The following is a 27,531-nucleotide window of genomic DNA, read 5'->3' on the forward strand; positions in this document are numbered from 1 at the left end:
TCGCGGACTTATTAAGGGCGTCTTCGCACGGAGCATTAATATCCTCGTCGCAAGGAGTTTTGTTATCAAGCGCGACCATTCAGGCCGCGGTGCACCGATGAAGCACCGGAATATAAACACGCACACACGCACATACACAAAAGCACGCTACTATTTTACCATTGACGTAAACTTAGGAAATCTACCGAAAATCCTCGAGATTCTTTTGATACATACCATTCACTGTTCGTTAGTTCACTCCAATTAGAGAGTTTTTGGTTCCTGAATAAGATAAAAGTCTCGCTGTTGGCTCTCGTATACGTTCACTGGTCAATTAATTTGATCTGAAAAGGAAAAAATCATATTGTAATATAGAGGTTTTTTTTTTATTATATCATATATTATATAAAATTTTTATTAAATCGAAATATCCTGTTATTGCGTTATCATATTCGCCGGTAATATTTTATTCAGATTAAAAGGCGGAAATAATTCGTTTGCTATATATGCACGATATTAAAAGGTTAGTAACAATAGTAGGTAATTTGCTATTCAAAATCACGTGCGCAAAAAAATGTATTCTTGCGTGATGATGTATGCATCACGCGTGTAATCGTACGGCCAGTTACACGAGCACATCGCTATGCATTCGGCTAAACCGATGATAAAACAAATCGTGACAAATTGCCAGCGAGATGTGGCAGTCTCGCGTCACGCAATTGCACCGGCGACACCCGGCTTCACCGAGTTAAAGAGTGAAAAAACACGATGGGGGAGGGGGAGGAAACGTTGTAAAATGCACCGAATGGATTGCGCGCCATTTAATATAAATAAATATTTATTTATTACATTTATTAATTATATATCATTAGCTTTTTAATAAAGAAATATAAAATATGTAAAATTATGTGCAAAATTAATGTTACTTGTTTCCTAAATAAATATATTTTACATAAAGAGTGTACATGTATTTTAAGTAAGGACAATTAATAAGGAGATGATGTAGCAATCTCTCCGTATTTTACAACAAAAAAAAATGTAAAGAGAAAGACAGATGACACCGGAATTATGTCTGCGCGACACGTGAAAGTAATTCCTGTGGCGAATGCCTTCCTGATTTCGCAGAGTGCAGCCTCCGCGGACTTTCCGGCTGTGATGAAAAATTGCGCTTGCGCATGTTCCATCTCTTAAGTACGTCCGAGAAGCTGATTCTCCGGTACTAACACTGGCGCTTGCAACGTTCCTCGCCATAGTTTCTCGTCAGACTTTTACAATTTCGCATTCGTGCAAGGAAAACAAAGAAGGGCTTTGAGAATGACCAGGAGGAAGAGAAGGAGAAAAGGATATAGAAGATAAGATAAATGAAGATGAAGACGCAAAAAGGAAACGTGCTAATATAAGAGAAATAAAAATGTCATAAAAGCGACAAGTAATACGCGAGAAATATATCCTCAATAATAACAATATTATCTTGCGAGGAAACAATTATAAAATATAAATGTATCTCTCTCTCTCTCTCTCTTTCCTTATTCCTTTTGCCATATTCCTTTCATATGGTCCAGCGAGGCGAAAGGCAAACCTTCGAGCGCACGGAAATGGACCACCAGAGTGCGCTCGAGCTCCGCATTAATGCATCACTAAGTAACTCACGGTAATGAGCGAGTGGTTGCTGGCAAGTATCCGGTAAGTACGGAAGCAAGTAACGAATACGTGTCCTTTGCCATTCGACTTCCTTTCGGTGGTCGCGGTACTCGAGTGTAAAATGATAGCCTTAAGTTATCTCTTTCATGGAAATATTCCTACAGTCAATTACACAGTTGCTTTTATATACATATAATTATCATTCATACGAAAACAAAGTTTCGTATCGTGAACAAAATTTCTGCAAATTAAAGACGATATCTTCTTGACACAAGTAATAGACTGCCGAAAATCCGGTAGTCAGTTTCACTAAAACATAGATTCAACAAGACCATTAAAGAGCAACAATGTACACGTTGATTGTTTGCCGACGAAAATGTACGGCGCCTTAGTTCGTATCTAACGTAGACTCGTTACAATGTTCTACGGCAGTTAACTTCCTGTTAATTAAATGTTAGATGTTCCAGGTCTTCGTTGACGGGAATACAAGTAGGTAAGTTATATATGCGTATCAAAAGTAAATTAATTTACAAATCTCAATATTGAAAATTTATTTGCCAAATCATATCTATGATTAATGAATAAATAATATCAGTTTATTTCTCGTAATATCTCACTGATTATATTTGCGAAAGATCAAGCTATTACTTGAATAATTACTATGAAATTGCGATACATCTCCGTTTTTAAGATCTCATTAGTCTACAATTTTACGTGAATGTCAACTAAATGAAAAGGTTGCACGAGCTTCTTAAAAATTGGACGAAATTGAAAAAATAAGCAATATTGATATCTTATACAATATATGTATATGCTGTACGAGCAATCCCACACATGCCTCTCATTACACATTCTCATTTCCCTTTACTTTCTATGTGTACCGGTATAAGCTAGCAATGCGCAAATTCGTGCCGCAATTTCGCCGTAATTTAATTTAACGCGGCATCGTCCGAGCAAACTTTCTCGCTTCCTAAATCCCCCGAGTAGGAGCTTGCTCCCGTCGAGCTAAAGCGGGCACAAGCGGATGGATTTTTATCGCCCTCTCCCTCTCCCTCTCCCCCCCCCTCTCTCTCTCTCTCTCTCATACATCGTGCCACCGCCCTCTGTCACGTTTTAATTTACAAGCTGATTTTTGGCAAAATTGCGAAATTAGAGTTGGCAAACGCATGAAGAGAAAGATATGATTGCATGAGGCGGAAGCTTCATTTCGGATTTCAGAGCAAACATATTTGCCGGATTCAATTAGAGTATAAACTACTTCCTGGGTTGAAACCTCAATATAAATTCTAGCCGGTTACGCAGTAATCCTGTATTATTATCGTTATTATTATTGTTGGGCGAATAAATTATTATATGATGTACTGTTTCACATCCTACTATATATACATACAATTTATTCGCTTATTCGATCCTCCTGTAAAACAATCCTAAAATACTATCGAGAGAAGAATTACGGAAAATAATTTTTATATATAAATCATATTTTTGACGTTGGTTATTCTTGACATTCCACGTTACTAGTTTCACTACTCCGTATTTTTCCTGTATTGTATTACATTGTCTCGTTGAATTGTTTGATAGCGGATTTGTGGAGCTCTCAGTCGCGTTCGCGCACGATCCTAGTAATTTGTTGCAGCGATGCATTCAACGCTGCGGATCGAAAGGATTAAGAGCATCTATGGATATACGGACGGAAGCGAAATGGCGTGTTGTGTTAGTAACGTGTGATCTTTTCTGTCATCATCGATAAGCTGTGACCGATAAATCATACATCGCACAATAGTAATAGACTGCAGCAACATTCATTTTTAGAAGTACGTTTATTTTAAGAGCTCAATAACCAGTCTACAATTTTTTGAATGTCATTTCTCAACTGGATACCTTATTCACAAGTGTCTACAGGTCTAATATATAAAATAACATTTCACCTTCTATCCTATTTCAGAATAGTTATTGATTCAATAATTATTATTATCACTTCTATTATATCTCCAGAAATATTGATTATTGACTATTATAATATCAGTTATATCAGAAATATGAACCAAATGACATTTGTCATTCGAGATAATATATCGAAAATGGACGTAAAACGGATTAACGTAATATCGATATCATTTGAAAAAGAAGCAATTATTCTAGAACAATGTAAATAAATAAATCAGAGAAAGATAAATAATAATTAATAAAATTAAAACATATTTTTATTAAAATGTTCGTTTAAATATTAAAATTTTTTAAAAATTTAAATTTATATTTTGAAAAAAAGATATACCATGTGTATAATTGTGTACGTTTAAAATAATTGCAAAGAAAGATACAACAATATGTTGTATGGTATTTCTTTCTTTCCTGTATTTATGTAAATTTTTGAACATTTTAATATTTAATATTTAATAATAATAAATAAATTTATTAAAATTTCATGAATTACGTTGACTATTAATGATTATATTGAATTGATTTACAGGATAGATCCGTTTCCCATTTTCACGTCATATTGGAAATGTCGTTTCTTGTCTCTTCCGTACGATTACACTAAAGATATTCGCGTCGCGTGATTTTATGGGTGATACATCGGAAGCACATAAAAGTACGATGAATATTTCGATGTGCATCGAGAAAATGTATGCGCAGAGTAACAGGATAAAACAATACGAATGAATCAAAGTCTTTTTAGAATTTTATAAAGTGTGATTTTTTTCAATTTTTCAGGTCGGCGAAAATTTCCTGAAAGAATAATAAAGACTAAATTTACAGATAATTTTAGAAATAACTAAATAAAGACCTTGCAATTATCGTACATGTTTTGTTTTTAACTGATTTAATCGAATTTCAAAAGAACTATGGTTTTTCGTATTAATATTAATTAGTATTATGTGTAAAATGTTAAAATTATCTTTCTTCGGATTTATATAAAATTCGAGATGCAATACATTTACAATACATTTAAAAATTACACTCAAGTTACGGTGAATAATGTAATGATACATTGTTGGATTAACTTTGGTCGATGTTATGTTTCTTCACAATTTGCGCAAACGCCTCGAAAGTTCCCCAGTGTAGAATTACGTCAACGGAATTAACATTTGCTCGATAGACGACAATTTGTCTTTGCGCCATTAAAATTCTTCGAGGAGCTCCCAGAAGGAGTTTCCAGTTGAAACATCCTCTCCAACAACCGGCTGAAGTACTCGGAGTCCTCGAAATGTCGCAAAAAGTTGGCCGATGTTAATGGGTTGGTACGATTACGTGAACCGCAAAGCAGCACGAGCAGCTACGGCGGGAACGGCAAAGAACAAAGTACCGTTATTCCTTGCGCCAAGATGCGGCAGCGATACTCTTGGCTCCTGGAGCATCCATACCACCGTGGACGAACTTCTCGCCGTTGAATTATGCATGATTTCCTGCCCTCGGCCACAGCGACGTGGCCGCTAACCATCCGCGTCACCGCCACTTTCGCCGCGCCTTATTTAATAATCGCGAGATCTCTGGTATTAGAGAAAGGCGCCGCGATGCTGAGAGTGAAGGAGTTTACACAAACATCAACTCGCATGTACCGCCGTGTATAATGCACACATTCGAATTATGCTATTTCGAGGGATTCCGAGATTCGGGAAATTAAAAGAGTATGTGGGAGTCGTATCTATTTTTAACTTCGCTAAATGAATATCCTTCAAATTATGCAAATTTCATAGAGACATCACATTTATAATTTTATACTTCTCCAACCTTTCATCTTCAAATTTAAATTTAGATTCTTTTTAATCCCACGAAATGTTGCGTCATCTCGTATCGAATATACTCTTCATCATTTCAGTTTCATTTTTTAATTTACTTTTTATAGTCGAGTATCTCAATTGCGGCGGAACGACGAGGAATAAAGAATAAAGAAATTAATATAAACGTCATTTCCACGTGCCCGTACGGAAACATTCTCATCGCGAATGTCGCGTCGGAAACAGCGCATGGACAGAATTTGCGAGAGTGTGGGCGCCGCGCCGGTGAATATAGCAAACGTTCCGATGCGGATACGCGCTCCGAAGCAGCAGCCGTTAAGAGCGCAAGCTCCGTTGGTGCTTGAAACTTAATCCTCCGCGTCGTCATAAGATAACGGCACTCGGCATCGTATAAACTTCATTGTTCACGAGGTAAGCTTGCCTGGTGCAACATCGCCGTTACATCGTCGCGTCTGCATTGTTCCCGGACGATTGCGTCCCTCTCGGGTGACATCGACATCGCGCTGATCCGCCGATCTGTCGATTCTCGATAAAGTAGACCACCGGATCGTCCAAATGATGGACCGATTAATGGAGCTCTTAAACGCGCATCTCTACTTCGCGATGCGATCGCAAAGACGGGAGCAGTTTACGAGGGATCTAATGGACCAATCTAAACTACAATTCTTTCTTCTTCTTCATATTTTTTGCTTTTTTTTTCTTTTGTAGACTTTTACCTTATATAAGTGGAATACATTTATATAATCTATTTTTAATTAAAACAATTTTATTTAATTAAATTTATAATTAAATGTTATATAATGTATTTTAAGAACTATAAAAAGTAATATCTTTATTAAGTAAATTATTATGTCATATAATTAAGAAAATTATTTAATCCATTATTTTAATTACAACAATTTTATTAACCACATTTCAACCCACAAAGTCTTATATTATTACTTCAAGGAGCGGAAAAATCTTGCAAGGAGAAGACGTTGCAAGAATTCAAAACAACTGAGCTGGAATATGAGATAAGAAAGCAATGGAAATGCTCTTCGGCATTTCTCACGAAGATAAACGATGTCAGAAAACAAGATATTTTGGTAAATCTAAAAAGCACAAACAATAAATATTATAATAAGTTCCTCTAATAATTTTGTTGAAAAGTAAATATACCACAAATTCCATGTAACATTGCATTCAAAATTATAAGTTATAAATATTACAAATTAAGAAAAATATAAACTCTTTGATAGTAATAGAGTTTGTTGAGAATTATTTTCAATTTCTATTCTACGTGTTTTGTTCAATACGTTTTCTATTAAATAAGAAAAATTGTACTTTGTAATAAAGTAGCAGCAAAAAGATAAAAGTAGATAAGATGTGAATTTTTACATTTAAATATTATGGTCACTCTCAAAATTAGCTATTTTATAAAATTAATTATATAATACATATATATGTATGTATGTATGTATGTATCTTTGTTGACATAATATTTGTTAAAATATAGATTTGTTGAAATAAACAAATATTAATTATTTATTTTTTGTCTACTGGACAATTATTATTAATTATTCTAATTGTATTTTATATATACATATATGATCTAAATTGCAAATTGTACTAACACAAATTATTTATTTATCATTGTTATACAAATATATGTTTATTAATATCATGCAAATTGTACTAACACAAATTGTTTATTTAGCATTTATTTGTATATGACTAGCAATTTAAAAAGAAAATAAAATATTTTATTTCTTAAAAAATTTGGAAATTTATAATTAGTATATAAAACTTTTTAAGTACTTTTAGAATATATATTTATACAGTCTTAAAATATACATCATTTAAATTTACGCCTGACAGAATAGCTAAAGGAAAGAAAATGTCAATTGACAATGAGTAAAACGTTAGTTCTCTCGGAAAAAATGGTATTTCACATCAAAGGGACAATTGTCTCTTGAAGCAACTGCCGTTAAAAAGGTATAGAAATTCTCTATAGTGACATCCGTCCGTTGTTATGCTAAAATTAGTCGAGGCATATAAGGATATAGGAATATATGGAAAAAGGTCAATTGTGCCTTTCACTGAGTAAAGAAAGATGAGTCGTTCGCAAGGCTCTTGGGAAATAAAATTTATATCGATGAAAATTCGTGTGTGTGTGTGTGTGTGTGTCTTTCTTTACCTCTCATCACATGCTACTTCATCTTTCTGTCGCTATTTCATCGTACAAAATAGAATTTATCTTATAAAAAACATCGAACGGAAACTAAAAATTACTCAAAATAAACTCTGTTACGGTTAAAAAAAAGTTATTGTTTAACTTATACTCATATCAATAAAAAATTCATTAAACATTAATATTTCTAGCAGTCTCAAAAGGAAAATAATTTTTTTAAAATGTTTCATTAAATTAAATTTTGGTAATCAAAACATGTTAGGATTCAAATAAGAAAATCATTAAAAAAAAAAAAAGAAAAAGAAAAGAAGGAGGGAGAGAGATAGAAGAAGACCGTGATTTCGCGAGCATCATGACGATTGGCGTTTCCCGTTATCTTTCGTATACACGCATACGATGCATACAAGCCGCAAGCCAAACGCGAAGTTTTGCAATAAGCTCCGCGAATCACATATAGTAGTCACAGTGCGTACATCCGCGCGTTTTTCAACGCGTCTATTTGTCCGAAAAAAATCCGCTTGGAGTAGATACGCCGCGAGATATAAAGTGTACTCTTCGGATTTACGACGATGGAGAAAATAAAAAAAAAAAAAAACAAAAATAAAAAAACAAAAAAAAAACGAAGATATTCGTGCAACGAAGGTACATGCGTGCGTGCCGGCAGGAGTGCACATGTATATATGGATCAGAGAAAACGGTCGTTTTTGTCAACGAGGGTAAAAAACATTTCCCAGTTTCAGCGTAGGAGATGCTGGAGGCAGAAACAATTTTCAATTCGGTGCATGCGAAAATTCATATCACCACGTTGAAAGGGGGCCAGGCAGACACCGGGTGGTCTCGAAAGAGAGAGAGTGGGAGAGAGAGAGAGAGAGAGAGAGAGAGATGTACGCGCGGAATCGACGTGTTTGCAAATGTTCGACGCGTGGCCGCGACGCCGTGATGGAAGAAAAAAATTGCCTATTTCAACGTCCAGCATTTTCCCAGGCGCGCTACCCGACCCGGCTGGTAATCTAAATTGCGGCTTGCATGCCGACGAAATATTTCCGGTGCGTATACGATGACCGCGGCTATATCTCTCCGCCCTTCTCGCTTGCAATAATGCTTTTCGGGTTTTGCGAGAATGCGAGACGTAACGCGTAAACGTCGACGCGATACTTTTTGCGTCCGCTGTTTCCTTGCCTATTTCATTTTATTTATTATTATTATTATTTTTTTTTTTTTTTACGCGACGGCTTTCAACCAAATTTATGACAAATTTCTGGGCTGCGTGGTAATTTTAATCCACGCGAAATCTGTCTCGTAAAAATATTTGCGAGAAATATTAATGCGAATTTTGCCTCGCGTGTTATTCCGCATCGTAAACCGAATAAACGTCACCGATTTCGAAATCGGATGTTGCGATGTAACGATCACTTCCAACGATTTTATGTGCCTATTGATTTCCGAATCGGAATACAGTTTTGCGCAGCTCCAGCAATCTATCTCTCGTCAAATTTTGCATTTTTTTTTTTTTATTTCTCTTTTTTTTGTTGAGCAAAAGACCCAATTTCTAGCAAAATTCATTCCAATCTTCGGGCTCTATAGATACCTTAATTTACCGCTGCTGGGCTTGCTAACATAATGTCATTATGTTATGAATCATTTGCAACAAAATTCGCCAGATCGACCGGTAGATGTATTTGTTGCAACGGTCGACATACAACGACGCTTTTTATCGGCGTGGATCTTCTTCCGTGTCGCACGCACGGAGGAAAAGGGTTACGATTGCAATATAGTCGAGCAAGCGAAGGAGAACGGGTCGTTGCTTGGAAAATCGGTGAAGTATTAGCGTGCTCGTGTCACGCGAAGAATGAACGCCAACTATTTGTATGCCATTTAAAAGGCTCCTGTATTCTGGGAAATAGTGTAAGCACAGAGATCAAAATATCACGATATTTATAATAGTGTTCACATTGATTCCTAATAAAAGTGCAATATTGTATTATATTAATATAACTGCATGTCACTAAACTGTGTTGACCTTATATATTTGATTATATAAATGCTTATATTTAGAATATCAACTTAATATATCGCGGCGCGATGTCGCTCGTGAGTTATATATTATCGGAGAATTATCAGTTAAAAGAAGAGCTGCCTATCTATTTATATTTCCTTGAAAATTATTTCGATTCTGTTTTTTTTTTTATTTTGTCTAAAGATAAATTGTTTTCAATACAGATTTTATCTGGGTGCCCCCCTATCTATTACAAACGATAATAATTCAAACACGCATGGCCTTGCGTGTAAACATTTTATGCATCTTATCGTAAGCAGGGACTTCACGCAGTTGATGCACACAATATCTAACAACCTATCAGATCTGATAAACAAAATATACATACCCTCTTGTGTCAAGAAATTGTATGTTTCTTATAAACGCACGTGTTATGATAAGATAAATTGTGTACACCCTAGTTACTCTCAGCCCCGTAAACAAACAACAGGGGGAAATAATTTTATCGATTCCGAGACTCGTGAGAGGGAGGAGAAAGAATGATGTTCGTTAAATCGCAGAAATATGTGAAAGAATTTCTGGAGGAATTTGTGAGACGTTATTCGTCGCGTCGAGAGACGAGGAGATGAAGAATTCACGGGAAAACACGTCGGCGTGTATGTCGGCAAAGGTACGACGAGAGGCGCGATTTATTGGATGAAATGCAAATTGAATTGTAGTTAGCGAGAGAGAACGCTGAGAAACGACGCGAGTAAATCGTGCCAGCACCTTTCCTCCTCCGCTTTCGATACCTCTCTTCCCTACTGTTCCTTTTCCCCACGAGGGGCTCCTCCATCTCCTCTCTCTCTCTCTCTCTCTCTCTCTCTCTCTGGATTCCTCTCTCTGTATTCTTTTCCCGATAATTCGCACATAAATTCACGACAAATTGAAATAAAAACTGGGTCGATCGAAATGCAATTTACCCGAATGCATGCCGCGCGCGCGACGAAGAGAACCCAGTAGGATCGTTTACCGTCCGAGAGCCAATCACGCGCGAGCGCGATTTTTCTCGCGGCCCCCCCCCCTCACCCTCTGCGTTAATTGCCTACTTTGCATCTATTTCTGATTATACGGCGCGGCACTGACTCGTTACCGAATCGTCGGTAACCTAACCTTCCGCTTTTCTTTCGCGAAGAGAAATTATTCGTACTTATACACCGATCGTGTTCCCGCTAAATCCACCGACGCGACGTTCGTACGCGCGTGCGTAATTATTTCGAGAGAATTTGCATATGAAAAAATTTATCGCTCGTTTTTGCAGTATGCCGTTTTTTAAATATGTGTGTGTGTGTGTTGGCGCCTTTTATATAGCTACATCCATTCTATAAATAAATGCCCAGTGTTTTCGTCACAATTTACATTCCGCGCAAGAAAACATACAGTGGTGATTATTTGCCGGAAAAAAAGAATTTGTAAATAAAAGCGAGATTTTGTTCTTGTAAAATTTAAAGCACAAATATTTCTTCATCATTATGATAAATATGCTAAGTATCTCCTTGTTTCATCTCTTATTTTCTCGTTATAAACTTTACGTCGTCGTTCTGATGTGATGCAGGTCTACAACATTAGATATTTTATTACTTTATTACGGACTAAATTTACTAAATAGACTGAAATATTTCGAAATTATTATAAATCGCGAAGTTTATATGCATAAACATAATGTCACATAATGTACCCACGAGAATAAACATATATATGAGAATTTAACCTCGAAACAACTTCTTTTGAAAGTTACTGAAATGTGAAATGTGTAATTCTAAAGTTAAATGTAAACTTAAACACCTTTGCGTGCAGAAACTTGTCAATTTCAGCATAATGATTGCTTTCAGTTTAATTTTTGCAAATTTGCGAATAATTATGTACATTTAATTGATCTAATAATGCGTAAATATTCGTAAATTGTGCTACGATTGTCATAAAACAAAATATATGATCTTACAATAATGTATACAATATAAGGTTACAATAAAAATTAATCAACTATTGAAATTCATATTGTTAAAATCAAATATACATATGTGTATTTTGTCATGCATATTGCCAACAGAATTGTGATATCGTGACAGATGATTTTTTTATTTATATCTATTGTTTATCGAAAAAAATGACATTTATTTTAAATATAAATTTACTGGTGAGTTCAAGTGGGCGTTTTTGTGAAGTCAATAAATGGATAAAAAAATGCAGCGATTCAGTAACAAAATCACGGTAGGTCAAACGTGAATTGAATATTGCAACCATCGTTGCATACAATAGTTAGAATCATTTCGAGTCAATTAAAGTACACTATAGAAATTGAAATTCGTCAGCCGCAACATATGTGAAAGCTGTGTAATGTTCAAAAATTCATTTTAATCACATTAACTACCAATTACTTTACTTGAAGTTCAATATAAAACCCATTTAAAGTCTATGCACATTAATGAACATAAAATTCAAAGCACGATCACGATCATATAATTACATCGATCTGAAGCAGAAACGATAAAAACCACTTCCTAATGTAATTTTATTATTGGGATGCGCATGCTAATGGTGTACCAATTAAGAAATTCCCTATCTCGTATATCATCCGTGGAAATGTAATATTCTATTTGTGCACATATGTGAGATAAAAGCGTGTATTTTTGCAAGAATCTAGAACAGTTAAAAAAGTTCATATAAAAATTAAAAAAAGAATTCATATATGAAAGATGTGAGAATTAATTTTTTGCGATGCTTAATTTCAATCTCATTAAATTATAATTAAATTGTAGATTAAAATTTCATTAAACCTTTCCAACATCTTTATAATTTAAAAAAATGCTAAATATCTGCCAAAGCGCTTTTTACAATTTTGATTAATTGGGATTACCGTGATTTTTTTGCTTTAGCAATATCTGTAATCTGTACAGTTACTGATATTTCCATGTTTCTCGAATATCGATAATTTTGAGTATTGCTATTATATATTATATTATGTATTGTATATTGGCTATTTTATGTATATTGGCTATTAATTTATACACATGTAGTTATTTTTATTTTGGAACATAAGCGTAATCTCTAAAACGTATTAACTCGATAAAATAGCTAAAATAATAACTTTTTTGACAATAAGGCAGAATAAAACACGCTTTCACTCATCTTATCAAATCTCATGATAAGTTTCAAATAAAATTTTTACGCTGCTACGAAAATAGACCTTCGTGCAAAAAAAAAGAGTGTTTCTTGTCCCTCTTAATGCTGACAGTGATATATCCAAGTTATAATACTTAGAACGGAAAGAGGAAAAGTATACACAGTCGAATATTTTCATAAGATATGTTTAGTCATCATAAGCACAATAGTTGGCTAATCTCAATCACTGCGAACCGCGTATTTGCGTGATGCCGCTGGCATCTTCACGCTCCATATGTCGAAGGCATGCCGCGAGAATTCGCGGACCAAACGGAAACGCACGGATTCAAGCGTACATTCGGAGATCGATATGTCGCATTCCGTTCTAATAACATGGACGGTGTACCAACAGTCCGTCCGACCGATGCTTATTAAGGACTGTTACTCATTAAGGACCGTTTGCGATAGATACGGCGACATATTCCGTTATAGAATGTTAATTAATATCAATGACTCATTCGCGATGAGTTTCTTCTTTATGGTAGACAAATATATTATTAATAAACAAACAATTAAACAATCAGGTAATTATATGATTTATTCAAAGCTCTCACACACATCTCTAAGAACTGTCGCTTACCTCGTTTTTAGGTGTACGATGAGTACATTTCAGGAAAACAGCAATTTACTCCGTTCTGTAACAAAAAAGACAAAATAATAAATATTACAGTACTATAAAAAATTATTTTTGATAAAATTATATGGTACTATACTATATAAATATAAATTATATACATAAATATTACATGAATATTATATAGTATTGTAAATAGTTAATTATTTTGAAAAATATAATGGCTTGTTCTAATTTATATTTTAATCATTATTTTAATTCAAGTTTTTTAAATTTATTTTTGTACTTAATATTGGATTTTGTTTTATTTTTTTCAATTTTTAATCCTTCGTAGCAAGCAAGTTGGGAAATATGCGCATGTGGATTAATTTATCTCGTGTATAATGTCGTCACAATTTATCTGTATAAAAATGGTACAAATGGATACATAATTCATTTAACCACTCGGCAAGAAAGAACGCTTCAACATTTAAATTCCGCAGTAGCAATATCACCGAATGAATCGAAAGCACAATAAATGACAATGCCAGATGCTGCATCGCATAATAAGGAGTGCATCCTTGCTCAACCGAAAGAAAGCCAGGGACTTGGAATCTTCGATCTAATTTCACTAGGAAGCAAGCTGCGACATTTCAATTAGCAAATTCTTGCTAACCGAGTCGAATTAACAAATTCTTGCACGTACCTAGCACCAAATGTCGCGACTAAATAACTTGCAATATATTTTAATTAATTGTATTTTTTGCATATCAAATAATATGCATTCTGTACGTATAAATTCATATTCTTAATTTTGATAATTTTTAACTTTTTTATTTATTATAATATTAACATATCATTAATATACATAAGTAACTATTACACGATAAAGCATATACAAAAATATAGCGTTTGCTATATTTGTACGATGATAGATGTTCCAAATAAGCTTATGTAAAAAAATTTTCCCGATGAAAATAAATAATAATCACAAATATCATTTAGTGCATAAGAGTCGCAATAAATTAGTCAAAGCTTCAAATAGAACCAAATATTTATAATAACAGTAAACTTAGAAAATTAATCATGCAAACTTGATATTTCAGGTAAATCGTATTAATTACATTTCTATTTGAATATGCTGCTGAAATGAATTCAGGATTCTCCATATGCAAATCGACTAGCCAGATAATGCTTATTAATCAATGATATGAATACATGAGAACTTTCTTTATTATATAAAATTCATTATTATATTCACATTGTCATGTAGGTTATCTCGAACACTCTTATATTTTTTGTTTGTGTATGTACACACTTTTTTCACGCGCAAAAAAGTTTATTGCAAAACCAATGTTTATTTTCAAAAAGTATTGAAACTCTATCTATCCTTTTACCTTGAAAGCATCAACATTCATCGCGATTATTTTCGTAAACCACACTAGTCTCGATAAAATTTCGTCGAAACAAGCTCCAGGGTCGAGAAAGAGAACGTGCGTTGTATAAAGTTAAAAGAGTTTCGTATGCATGCCTGATGGCTCGTTGAAATGGAACGTTCGATGTAATACAATCGTCGTGTTTGCGCTTAGAGTTCTATGCCCGATACCCTTTTGTTGCCTGTTCATCCGTGTTCTCTTCACAGTTTCCTCATCCGTACTTCAAATATCCACACGACTGTGAAAACGGATCATGAGATTGAGAGCAAAACTTTTTAACTACTTCTAACGTACGTCGTAGCTTTGATAGGCAATAGAGTGGGAACGAAACGTAAGAAGAAGAAAGATGAGAAAGAAAAAGAAGAAAAAAGAAAAAGTGCAAGCAAGAGAGGTCGACCTAACCTCATGACCCTCATCCAGGAGCGAAGGGTAATAGCATCTCTTCTGCCAAGGTATAAGGATGAGAAACAACACGACGTCAAAATGCCTTCTAATCGCATACCGTTCTCTCTCGTGGGAGCGCCCAATCCCACGACTTGCAAGACCTTAGCATTCTAAAAAAGAATTTAATAGTCATCTGCCTTGAGGCCTAAGAGATTTTACAAGCGCGAGAACAGGATGGAAGCAAATTCCATCGATTTTTACAATGCATGTCCGAGCATGCTCGAATTTATAACAGTAGCTTCAGAATCTCGGATTTATTATTTGAATATATAGTATTGAGAGTATTCTCATTGTCGGTCTTTCCACTGTGACATAAATATTTATAAACTTGAATATCTAAATAGTAATAAAGATTTGAAATATTAAAGAAATGAAATTATTTAATAAAATATTAAACAAAAAATGAAATTATTAAATAAATATTTAAAAAAATAAAAAGTTTCGCTTAAAAAAAAAGTGAAAATTACAGTATTACATTACAGTCAAAATAAATTTTTTATATCATATTAATAATCGGATAACCGCATTCTTAATGTGAATATCAACTTAATTTTGATACAGACAATGCGACATATATAACATCGATCATTGATCGTGCACAGAATTATCAGCGTATTAATAATCAGTGTAGACATATTATCAATGAACTAGTTGGTTACCGTCGCGCGTGTGTATGACAATCTATTTCAATCAATGAGGACGTCCGTCCAAAGTAACGGGTCGTGCGCGTTGTGTACTTGAAATTTTTCTAGGATCAACTAACGTCAGTTTGTTCGGACAGATGACATCTCCGTTATCGACGCCATTGTAACACACTTCATTTTCTGAGTCTCTCTCTCTCTCTCTCTCTCGAGCGATGCATCGCACGCATGCAAGCGGAAGACTGTCAATTCAGTCAATACCAGTCATGCACAGCAACGACACGCATTACTTAATCTAGCATCATGTCCTCGCGTGTGAGGGTCTCTATTTAAAGCGCTTGATGATGCCGTCAAATTTGCGCATACGTAGTAAACAGTTTTTTTTTATAACATGTATCTCAATTATGTGTGTCAATTATAGAAATAATTGAAGCACAGAAAAAATTTGAAATATATATCTTATCGTTTAATTTGAAAAATTTATGCGCGATTAATAAATAAAATAATAAGTCGGAAAATATATATTCCTATATTGACAAAAATAAATTTAATAAGATAATATTTATTGTAATATATAGATTAATAAGGTAATATCGGGTAATATTTAATATATTTAACATATAAAAATCATATATATATATATATATTATTTTTATATCATATACATATACTATTTCTTACCATGTATATATTTTTTTCTCCTTCTCTTTAAATAAAAGAAATCTTTGAACCCGGAAAAATTGATCTTGTCGGTCAGAAAGTTGAGACTTTACTGTCTCTTGTAAGTGCAGCGCGTGCACGAGGTCTCGTAGCGCGTTCGTGAGCACGAAGGGTCAGTAGCCTCGGGCGTGTTTGTAGCGAACGACTCCGTGGCCTCGCAAACTGGTTTAGCAAAAGTCAAGATCTAGATCGCGACCTTCTTACAGCCGTTCACGACTTTACGCGAGCGAGCTCGGCATCTTAATACGAGTATGCGCGAAATGGACGATGTGTTATAACAGCTATATGAAGAGAGTGGGGGCAGAATGTTTTGTTTCCTAAGCCAACAAACGCCCTTTACTATTAATGAGATACGTCGAAAGCCGTACAATTTTGTAAACAACAGTGACGGGCTTGTACTTGATTTTCATTATATATAAGTATCACGAAAAGACATAAATGGAAACGATTAACTAAAAATACAAATATAAAATTTACTCTGATTAAATTTTAATTATACAATGATTACATTCTGGTATTATATATATTTTGATGAACAAATATTTTAAAAACAAATGTTAATCCAGATAACTTATATAATAATCACAGATAATTTACATCAACTACAGAAGATTAATCAAAATATATTAATGTAAATTAATATATTATTAACTTAATGTCATTCATCCTGCATCGCTGTTATAATTTTCACATAACTATGATATGAATGATGCTTAATAGGCTTAAAGGAATTATCGTTAATGATTCAAATCCATTGCTCAATACAATATTGTTCCGAATATCGTTATGAAAACAGCTGATTAATAATATACTTCTGCCTCTCGGCATATTTTCTCTTTCCAAAATTATTTTTCGTTAAAATACACATGTAGCTTAATCGTGTTAATGTTCTTCTGTGAATCAATTATAGAATATTCCAGATTTTTTCTCTCTCTCTCTCTCTCTCTCTCTCTCTTACCTACTTATTTTGATTACATATTTTATAAGCAAGTTTTCGCAAGCATGAGAAGTCAGGAAAAAATCGTAAAGATATCTCATAGTGATTTACAAGTTAATAATCAAGTACAACATTAATCAATCAACTAAATTACATCTCTGTAAATGATACGACGCATTTTATCGCGATAAACAACTTGTTACTTCGAATAGTAATAGCGTATTATGTTTGTTAGTTACATCGCGTTAGCGACATTTACGACTTCCGCGCGACACTTCCATCGTAAAATACACGACCACGAAGTTACATCGTGTTCGACAAACCGTTCTAATTACTCTTTACATTAATAGTAACACGTTAATATCAACGGCTTGCCGCACACGTAACAAACAATGCGTCAAGTCTTTGCGGCAGTTCAATTCGCAGCCATGTCATACGTCCTTCATGACGGTCGCAAAATATTCGCATCGTTACGTACGCGCGTGCCTGACACTTTTGACGAATATCCGCCGCGCGATTAAGCAGCGCGAACGTAAACTAGCAATATAAAGTCGAGCTCTGCACGCAATTCTTTCGTACCGAGTGTGATATTTTTATGACTGTAATGTGACCAACACTTTAAGTACACTAGTTTACGTTGATCAAATCTCCCCTTTTAATTTCACTATCATCGTTAAATAACACGGTTGATATATATATTATATTTAAATTTTTATTTTAGAATCGTACGTGTGTAATTATATGTACAATCATAAGGTTCAGTCTATTTTAGAGGATAAAAAAAATCGATTTCTTTTTAAATTTTCTCAAGTATAATGTCTGAATATGTCTTTCAAATTTTAAAAAGTCAATGGAATTAAAAGATTTTAAATAGGATAGCGTGCAGGTCGAATGGATCTGCAAAATTTTAAACGTGTTTTTCTCAAAACATTGTGTTTAAAATCAATCTGATGGATATTTTGGAAACTAATGAATCGAATAACTTCATTTTTTTCAAATAAATGAAAATAATTTTTTGTATATTAAACCTAAATATATTTAGAAAATAATGATTAATATTTTTCTGATCTTAAAGAAATGAAAAAAAAATCAACATTATTGAAATATCTAATTTTATCTATTATAATTTTAAAATATAATACTATTTTGTTATTTTTCAATTTTTTTCTAATAAAATCAAGTGCTGTATACTATAAAATATCCTACAATAAAATTAGACCGAGTTTATCCAGATATTTATACGAAAAGCATGATTCACATCGTTGAACTGTAAATTTTCAAACACGCTAAAGATTTATATTGATCAAAAAAGAATTGAATATTCAAGATTAAAAAATATTGACCTATTGTTTAAACATCAATTAAAAACATGTATAAAACGTCAAAAAGATGAATTTCTAATATTCTTCAAATAAAATTATTCTAAAAATTATCGACTTTTTATATTTTTAGAATAGTCTGAGTCTTTAAAAAGAGCATATCGATTTATCGATGATAAAATACATAGAAAAAAAATACAATTCGAAATGTGTGCGATTCTGAAGCGACACGAGCACACGTATGCAAGCACAATTGCGTCTCGAGCTTAACAATTCGCTTTCGTGCACTCGGGACGAAGTCATTCGACGTCTCTATTCGCAAAGCAGGCTAATTCTTCCGATCTTCTCGCGAGCGAGATTACAGGGCCGGCGAGTTTGTCGCATTATCGTCCTATATCCGCGCAACAACATCGCACGCTCGCCCGACACGATCCTTTCATTTCCGCCTCGTTGATGAGATGGCCCGGCAGATGAGCGGGAGTACGAGGGAGAGGAATCCCAGCGGATGTATAATATAATGTGCCACGACGTTTCACGGATATCTCCGCTACGTGAAAGCACGGGACGAGGAACAAGGACTCGGGAGGTGAAAGTCCAAGAAAACGCTCGCATCGTCGCCGAGCAAGAGCGCGCAGTTAAGAAGTTTCCTTCGGAGCTTTTTCTACAATTCCGCGAAAGAGAGGGTACGGGGGTTAGCAGCCCTTCCGGTAATCCTACTTAGGAACTCGGATAATGCCGCTGCTATGAATAACGGTGGGATTACGCGGCAAAAGTCGGCAAATGTCTTCTTTCGCGCGGTGCCGAAGCCGCGGGCCAGTCAAAACTTTCGAATCTCCGTATCGTGTGCTATTTGACTTTCTCTATTACGCTATCAGACTGCACTGAATATAAAATTTATTGTTAGTATAACTGCACAAGAGGATATCACATAATTAGTAATTGTTATACATATATTTAAATTGCTTTTTTTTTTATAATGTCGCAAACTTTAAGTAACTTGGAAATTTTTCGTTAAAATATATTTTTTAATTGTGTTATCTTTGTAAAAAAAAAAAAATCTAAAAAATAAATTCTATTAATGACATCAACGATATTTTATTTACAAAAACATTTCTATATGTGTAATTGTTCATTTGGAATTTATTTATTTTTTTTTTACACGTAAAAATCGGGACAATCGAACAAAAATATCAGATATATAATCACATTATTAACTTTTTATTTTCAACTGAATTATTTTTACGAGTATCAACACTATCTCATGTATGTATCACAATTTACATTCCATATCTGTTTAAATTCATATTTAGAAGTACTATATTAACTGTCGAGTTAATATCTGTGGTATTATGTTATTTAAATTATAAAGTAATAGTCTAGTTTCGTACGATTTTTCGAGTGATACAAGACTAAACGGTTATTACTTTAATTTAAATGACATCGTCGACATTAAATTATTTATATGATTTGCTATTTCGGATCAGCTTTAAAAGAAAATATTCCAAAATAATCTGTCATCTGAAAAATATAATTTTATAAATTATAGAGAAAATGTATTAATTAAATTTATATTACAATATACTTTTCAGTTATTCAGATATATTTCTTCGTTGTAACTCTTTTTTGTATGCTCTTTTCGCTATTTATAATTTCTATGCCGTCTCTTAATGTATGTGTGTGTCATATATTGTTATATGTATTATCTAATTTTATATATAATTAAAAATAGAATCAATGTTATTATATGTTATTATACATTTATTATACGTTTTTATTTTTAGACAAACTTCTTTCGATCATAGTTGCAATTGTTTTATTCCATACATACGTAACTGGCAATAAAATATGAAATGACAGAATATTTAAAAAACCATTAAAAGTCGATAACATAGACGTATAATAAATAGACTGCGCAAAGCCTTTGTTTTCAGCTTTAAGGATATACAAACTTTAGAAAGAGAAAGATGCTTTGAACACCAATGCTCTCTTTGTCTAATAATGCTAGAGTGGGAATAGAAGTAGGGGTAGAATGCTGTCAAACAAACTGTCAAAACTGCGGCTATATTAAATTTCTACTTCTATCCCCACTCTAGCATTGTTAGACAAAGAGAGCATTGGTGTTCAAAGCATCTTTCTCTTTCTAAAGTTTGTACATTTTTGCAGCCAAACACGCAGTCTATTTATTATACGTCTATGGTCGATAATCATTCCATGCTGACGCAATAATTATTCTGTCGTCTCTTGTCAGTACAGGACATTAGAAAAATCGTATATCTAACGATTAAACTATAAAATAAAACGTTGAAAATATGTTAACTATATAACCATATTGTAGCACATTAAATTACAAATGTCATATTACTAAATAAATTTATTATTTAAATTTTATTCTACACCAGGGTTGAATTAAAAATCTAATAATATATACAATAGAATAAGCAAACATCAATTTTAATTACCGTACATTTTAACCCTTACTCTATATTGTTATTTTTGGCACTCTTTAACCATACAGGTGGGTATTCAGTGTATTTTCGATAAATTTATTAATGTATTTAAAAAATCTGAAAAATCTACATACTTTCTTTGATCTTTCTAAATAAAGACTAAAGTAATAAATTTAAAATATAATTTGCTTAAGAATTTTCGAAAAGTTAACGCTGTTAGAAAAATCACATACCAAATCATCATGAAGAAAATGACACACTAATGCAAAGTAAGAGTCATTAAAAATGTGAAGGAATAAAAAAGAAATTCTTTTAATATAGAAAACAACTAATTTAGAAAAAGAATTAAGTAGAAGTGAGAGATCATCAATTTATATTCTAACATAAGAACTTTAAAAGTCTTAATTAACTTTAATTTGCATACTTACATTAAAGATAAAAAAAAAGTATTAAATAAATATAGTGTAACCAATTAAATCTATTCAAAACAAATAAAATTAATTAAATATTTTCTATTTGATATAAAATAATTTTAAAATAAGTCAATATTCTTGTTTGTTCAAAACAAATTTATAACTTTAAAAATTAATTTAAATTCTTTTTCCTCCAAATTTTATAAAAATACGCTATAATATTTATAACCTTTATCTATAATATATGAAAATATAATTTAGTTTTATGACAGACACACTGTGGTATAATTTTCAGAGCTCTCTATATGTATCTTCACTAAAGAAACATAAAGTAACAAATATTTTTATCGATTAATTCCACCTTGTGAAGAACTTTTAGTGAATTTAGCCTCGGTTGAGAGAAGACAGGTTCTTTCCTACCAGACGACCTTGTGCCACAAACAACGAAAAATATCTATCTACTGACGAGAAATCCAGACTTTTACAATGGCATCATAATAACACGACTACACATTTGTACTTTTAAATTACGAGTCACTGTGCCAACGCTCGTTCGCCGCGTTATCGGGGAGAGAGGGGAGGGGGAAGGGGGAGAGAAACTGAATCGCTGGTATCATCATATACCTATATCCCACGCTCATTGTCAGTAAAAGTGGTTACTTTCGCTTTCGGCGATACAATGAACTCTACGATTGAACTGCAGTTTATATCGACGTTGCTGGCTTGATATAATAGGTTGGCTCAGTTAACAGGCTGATCTAAAGATGTCGTTTTTTTTCATTTCTTTTACGCTATATATATTGACTAATGGAACGCGATAATTGCTCTTATAGCGTAACTGGATGAGTATTCGACGAGTCCATGAGCTAACAACGACCTAGACAACCAACCTGTGCGTTCTAAGGGCGCTTTTTATCATCGGTGAGTCAGCGTTTGAAGACGTCGTCTCGAGGGTGAGACGGTGCCATTCTTCACATTTAAGAGGATTAGCAAAGTCTGCTTATGACTTCTAAGACAGCCTCCCACTTAGTCCTTGTTCCCGACGTGCGATCACGCCAAATTAATTAAACTCTAGACGTGCAAAGAACATAAAAAGTGGATTATTTCTATGACAAATATCTGAAATCGAGCGAATCTGCAGTTACAGAAGTAACAAGTAACATTTATCTTAAACCTGCTCGAAAAAATTTACAATTTTATCATCTTAATTGGTTGATAAATCAACAAAATTCGTAAAAAAATTATCTTTAAAATCGCAACAAAATATGTCAACGTTAAAAAAGGCATCTCTCATTACTTCGATCATTACATATACTTATTTAAAATTCTTAACATTTTACGAACGTAATATCCTCGTAAAAGTTCCTCTTAGATATACTTTATAGAACGTTCTTTTCTGAAGTTTCCCAGACGCTTTACGATAGCTTTGTGGACATGCTAACGAATCGAACAATCATTAAACGACATTGGCATGCAGTAATATCGGTGATAACGTTTAAAAGGTAATTTGTCGAGAAAATCGTGAGAGGAAAACAGAACACCGCCTTGGCCACTTAAAAGCCGCCGTTCACAACGTCAAGCATTAATTGGAAACGCAGATAGCCAAAGAATGCAGAAAGAGCAGGGTATCAAAAGCTTCGAGACGACACGACGGAGGAAAAGTGACTTTTATTAGCAAGCAAATGAGAATTTGGATCGTCAACGCACTCAAGAAACACGAATACAAGATTTTATGTAACGCAATGCTTTCCGTGACAGATTTAAATTGACGCTGCCCTTTAAATGTCATTTACTAACAGAATTGATTTTTACTGATATCAATACTGATTTTCTGTAATTATAAAGTGTATAACAATAAATTTACATTACACAATCAAAGATATTATTTTGTGAGCTTTTCCTTTCTCTTTCTATCACCCGAAATAATCGTCGTGTTGCCTTTCCAAATGTTTGACTCTCGCCGATGCGCGGGAATGAAATTGAAACTGCCTCGGATTAACAGTGTTAGATTAATTTTCACGTGAACATTTGAGTGCCATCGCAAGAATATAGTTATCGAGCGTGACAAGTATATTTTCATCGTATAATAATACAACGGCCAATTCGCACACCAATCACGCCGTTCCCGCGTTAAAAAGATGGCGAATCATTCCGCACGCGAGCTTCCGGTGTAGTCGAAAAATACCTACGAATCGCTCGGTTTCTTTTCGCGAAATCTTTTTCCATTCCTCTCCCCCGGCCCCTCCACCTTCTCCTCCTTTGTCCTGCTTTGTCTACAAGGCACAAAGGGGTAGGTTAGGCGTGTAAACGCGCGGCCTAACGACGTGCATGATATCGCGCGCATCTCCGCGCTCGCACATGTTCCTACGTACTTGTGTGCATGTGCAATGTGTGCGAGTATGTATGTGCAGTCGCGCGAGGAGCAACAGCAGTGCATCTGAATACACCTGCATGTATGTATATCTGGATACGCGCTCGTCTAGACGATGGATCCATTGTTTCAGGACACGCGCACCCATCGTACTACGAAATTGAGATTACATAGACACTGACTCATCAAAGTACACTGAGATGCTTAATCCATTTCCACACATAAACATGTACACATTATGCGACGTACACTAAATAATTTAACTAACTTTTGTGCAGGATAAACGAGAAAAAGAAACGAAAAGAAATGAGAAAGGAGAACTGCGAAAGAAAGCGCGAGTTACATTAAATATACGGATTTTATTGAGCCGCGAGTTTCTGATTTCAGTAATATTATTATACAAACGACAGTACATATATAATTGATAATGCGATACGTAATAAATCGGAAATGTGGAAAAACCAAACGCATATTTAAAGAACGCTTGTTATTAAAGTCCTCTCTTCATGACGTATACCCATTTTGTTTTAGATTCAAATTTCTCGTTGATTACATTATTTATTAAATATTAAATTATTTTGAAATTGCATACAACCTAAAAGATTGCGCGAAAAACACATACATGTCGGTATATTTATTTTGTGTTATTTATAATCTCTGTGTATTTTTTCGTAATAGATTTCACCAATCTACACGCAATAATTCAAAGCAATATTAATTATATTTAAACACGCAAATACAGAGGAACCAAATGTAATGTTGCTTTGTTGCTTGGTAAATTCTCTCGCTCGTTACATGTATAAGTTAATTAAGAAAGTGGGTAAAATGTCGAGTTGACATTTCACAACAAGAAATAATTAAAGATTCGTAACAAAATATGCGTCATTAATTAAACGGAGTGCATAATTATTATTATTCGGGCAGGACAGGTTTCAATTTTACAAACCAAATTCAAAATATATTTTCATGAAAATATTTCGTTTACCTAATTGACAATCCTCCACAAACGAGAGAAAAACGCATCGAATACTAAATAACAAGATAAATGTCGTTCAACCACAAAAGTTGGCTATTATGCGGCTAAGTAATTTAACTAATCTGAGACGGGAGAATACGAATAAACTGAGGAAACCGGTTCTCTATTCACCAAGAATGTCGCACAACATGATATACCGTGTCGTACATTAAGTTGACTAACAACGAATTATACGATAAATAAAATACATGTGCACACAAATACAAATACTCGGAATTATTACACCGAACCGCTTTCTTGCTAATGGCGATTATATGGGAGAGAAGATAGCATAAAAGAAATAAATATTCAGATATACAGTTACATTGCTGAAATTTATCATGTTTTCTGTTTAATTAATAGCTTCTTTTAATTAATAGCTATACATATATTCAAGAAATCAAGCAATCTTGTAACTCTAGAAAAAATAAAATCTGAGTATATTAATATTATTACGTAAAAAAATTCAACGCACTCGTGACGATTAAATCGTCGCGGAATTACTAATTATATGCGCGGAAGATCTCCTTTCAATCGAGAGTGAAACCGTCTACGGCCGTGAGAGCCGGGGCTGCTCGTTAACAAGTTTTCGATCGACGATCGACTTCCTGTTCACGATCCGCCGCAGGTCTCGTTTCGCGCATCTCAGGATAATTTCACACGGGCATCCGCGATTGGCCGCGAAAGTTTCCGCAATGCGACAAATGCGATGACACCTTCGCCGTCGTATCGATATGCTCGCGCGCGCGCCTGTCTGTCGTTCTTGGTTCTTCGAAGCTGTAAGTGGCGTTGGTCAATGCTTGGCCAGCCGTCGCACACAATACTCGTTGTTCCGTAATCGAGGATAAAAAGCGAGAAACGGCGAAACGGAACAAAGGGTGACGAAACTTCGAACGTATTCTGGTGTTAGATCGTTTCGAACAATGAGTAATTGTGGCCGAGATAAAAGCGGTTCGGCGGTAACGGTGGACGAAGTACGAGCATCGCCGGTGTTAACGGCTCGCGATAATGCCGAGATGATGGCAGAAATTCCACCGCGCCGCAACGATTTTCTCCGAAGAGGCTATAATTCGTGCCGAAGCTGGAGAGTTAGCATAAATCGATAACGAGAAAACGCGAATAATCTTATTTTCCTTTCCGCTCTGACTTCCAGCGCGGAATCCTGTTCTCTGAAAATATCGCGTTCGGAAATCCGCTAAGAAAATCCGTCCATTAAGATCTCGCGAGCAATCTTCAACACAAGAGTTCTGTGACTCAGCGTCTCTCGCTTCCAGGCTATTACAGGCTTCGCCAAAGGAAACAGTAGTAATAATCCACGCTCGGACGGACAATGGCACCATGGGAAATGCAGCTGCATTGGCTTGCAAGACAATAATTCTCCGCGAAACAGAAGTGTCTCTTTCGTCATCAAGAAGAGAAAAAACTCCTTTTTCTTAAAGAAATCGACGCAGAGAGTTCGACACAATAAAAAATTGCAAAGATTCTTGTACGTTTTAAGTGCTCTTTTCAAATCTTCCCGATATCGAAAAATAGTAATCATTTTTTTCTTTATATACGTTGCTAATATTAAACTTCCAAAATTCTTCAATCGATCGAAAAATATACAATATTAACCGAACACCCTGTATACATATTATTATTTAACGTTTCCTTAAAAAGAAACTCAAATATATATATATATATATATATATATATATATATATATATATATATGTGTATGTATGTATGTATGTATGTATAAATTACCTCAGCGAGGACGCTGTCGTAATCGAAAAACCATAGCTAGCATGCATTATAAATGAATACCCAAAACACACCGAAAGAAGGCAAAGGTAGAGAGATCGAGAAAGTAAAGAAGACGAAGAAGAAAAATGTCAAGGATTATACATGGACAAAAATTTAAATGTTTTCCCGTCAGCAGCACAAATCCAGCTTCTCTGAATAACAGATATCGTCAGGAAAAAAGATAAAATGGAAAAAAAGGAGAGAAAATGCAATGGTGCACATAGTTGAGACAACACATACGAATACACAGAAATGCTGGAGAAACAACGATATATCAAGCAGACTGTGTGCATAAACAAAAATAAATTATACCTATGCAGCTTCATACATTTCATGTTTACCATTTCAAGTAATATGAGTTTTCCGATAAATTAACTTTTCCAATTTATTATTTACAAAAATAATGTAAATTCTCTGATATTTCTCAATATATTACTTTCTTGTGTTGTTTATTAGAAAATTCTAGCCTGACACTATTTTAAATTTCTCTCTCTCTCTCTCTCTTTCCTTTTCTCTTTACAGTTTTTATTTAAATATTACATGTTATCTTTTATGTATGAACATTAATCTCATTAAATAATATTTGCATCTTTGACAAGATTATCATTTCCATAACAGCATAATGACGGCAAACGACATTATCAAAATCAATAAGCTAATTTCATCACATTTTTGCGTACCTGTTGATAGCGACTCTGATGTAGCGAAAGACGACGTCGTAAA

General features: G+C 34.0%; 1 protein-coding gene across 8 annotated transcripts in view; it reads right to left on the bottom strand.

Annotated features, from left to right (window-relative positions):
• Pgant9 (polypeptide N-acetylgalactosaminyltransferase 9) overlaps positions 1-27,531 on the bottom strand; it is a 207,426-nt gene that overhangs the window by 91,295 nt on the left and 88,600 nt on the right. For all 8 annotated transcript variants that reach the window (XM_072911680.1, XM_072911679.1, XM_072911673.1 and 5 more), the window contains 2 exons: positions 13,308-13,362; positions 217-323 (listed from right to left, as the gene is read on the bottom strand). The gene's annotated coding sequence lies outside the window, so the exon portion shown is untranslated. The remainder of the gene's footprint in view (positions 1-216; positions 324-13,307; positions 13,363-27,531) is intronic.

Source organism: Anoplolepis gracilipes, chromosome 2 (assembly GCF_047496725.1).
Source record: "Anoplolepis gracilipes chromosome 2, ASM4749672v1, whole genome shotgun sequence".
NCBI classification, from domain to species: Eukaryota; Metazoa; Arthropoda; class Insecta; order Hymenoptera; family Formicidae; genus Anoplolepis; species Anoplolepis gracilipes.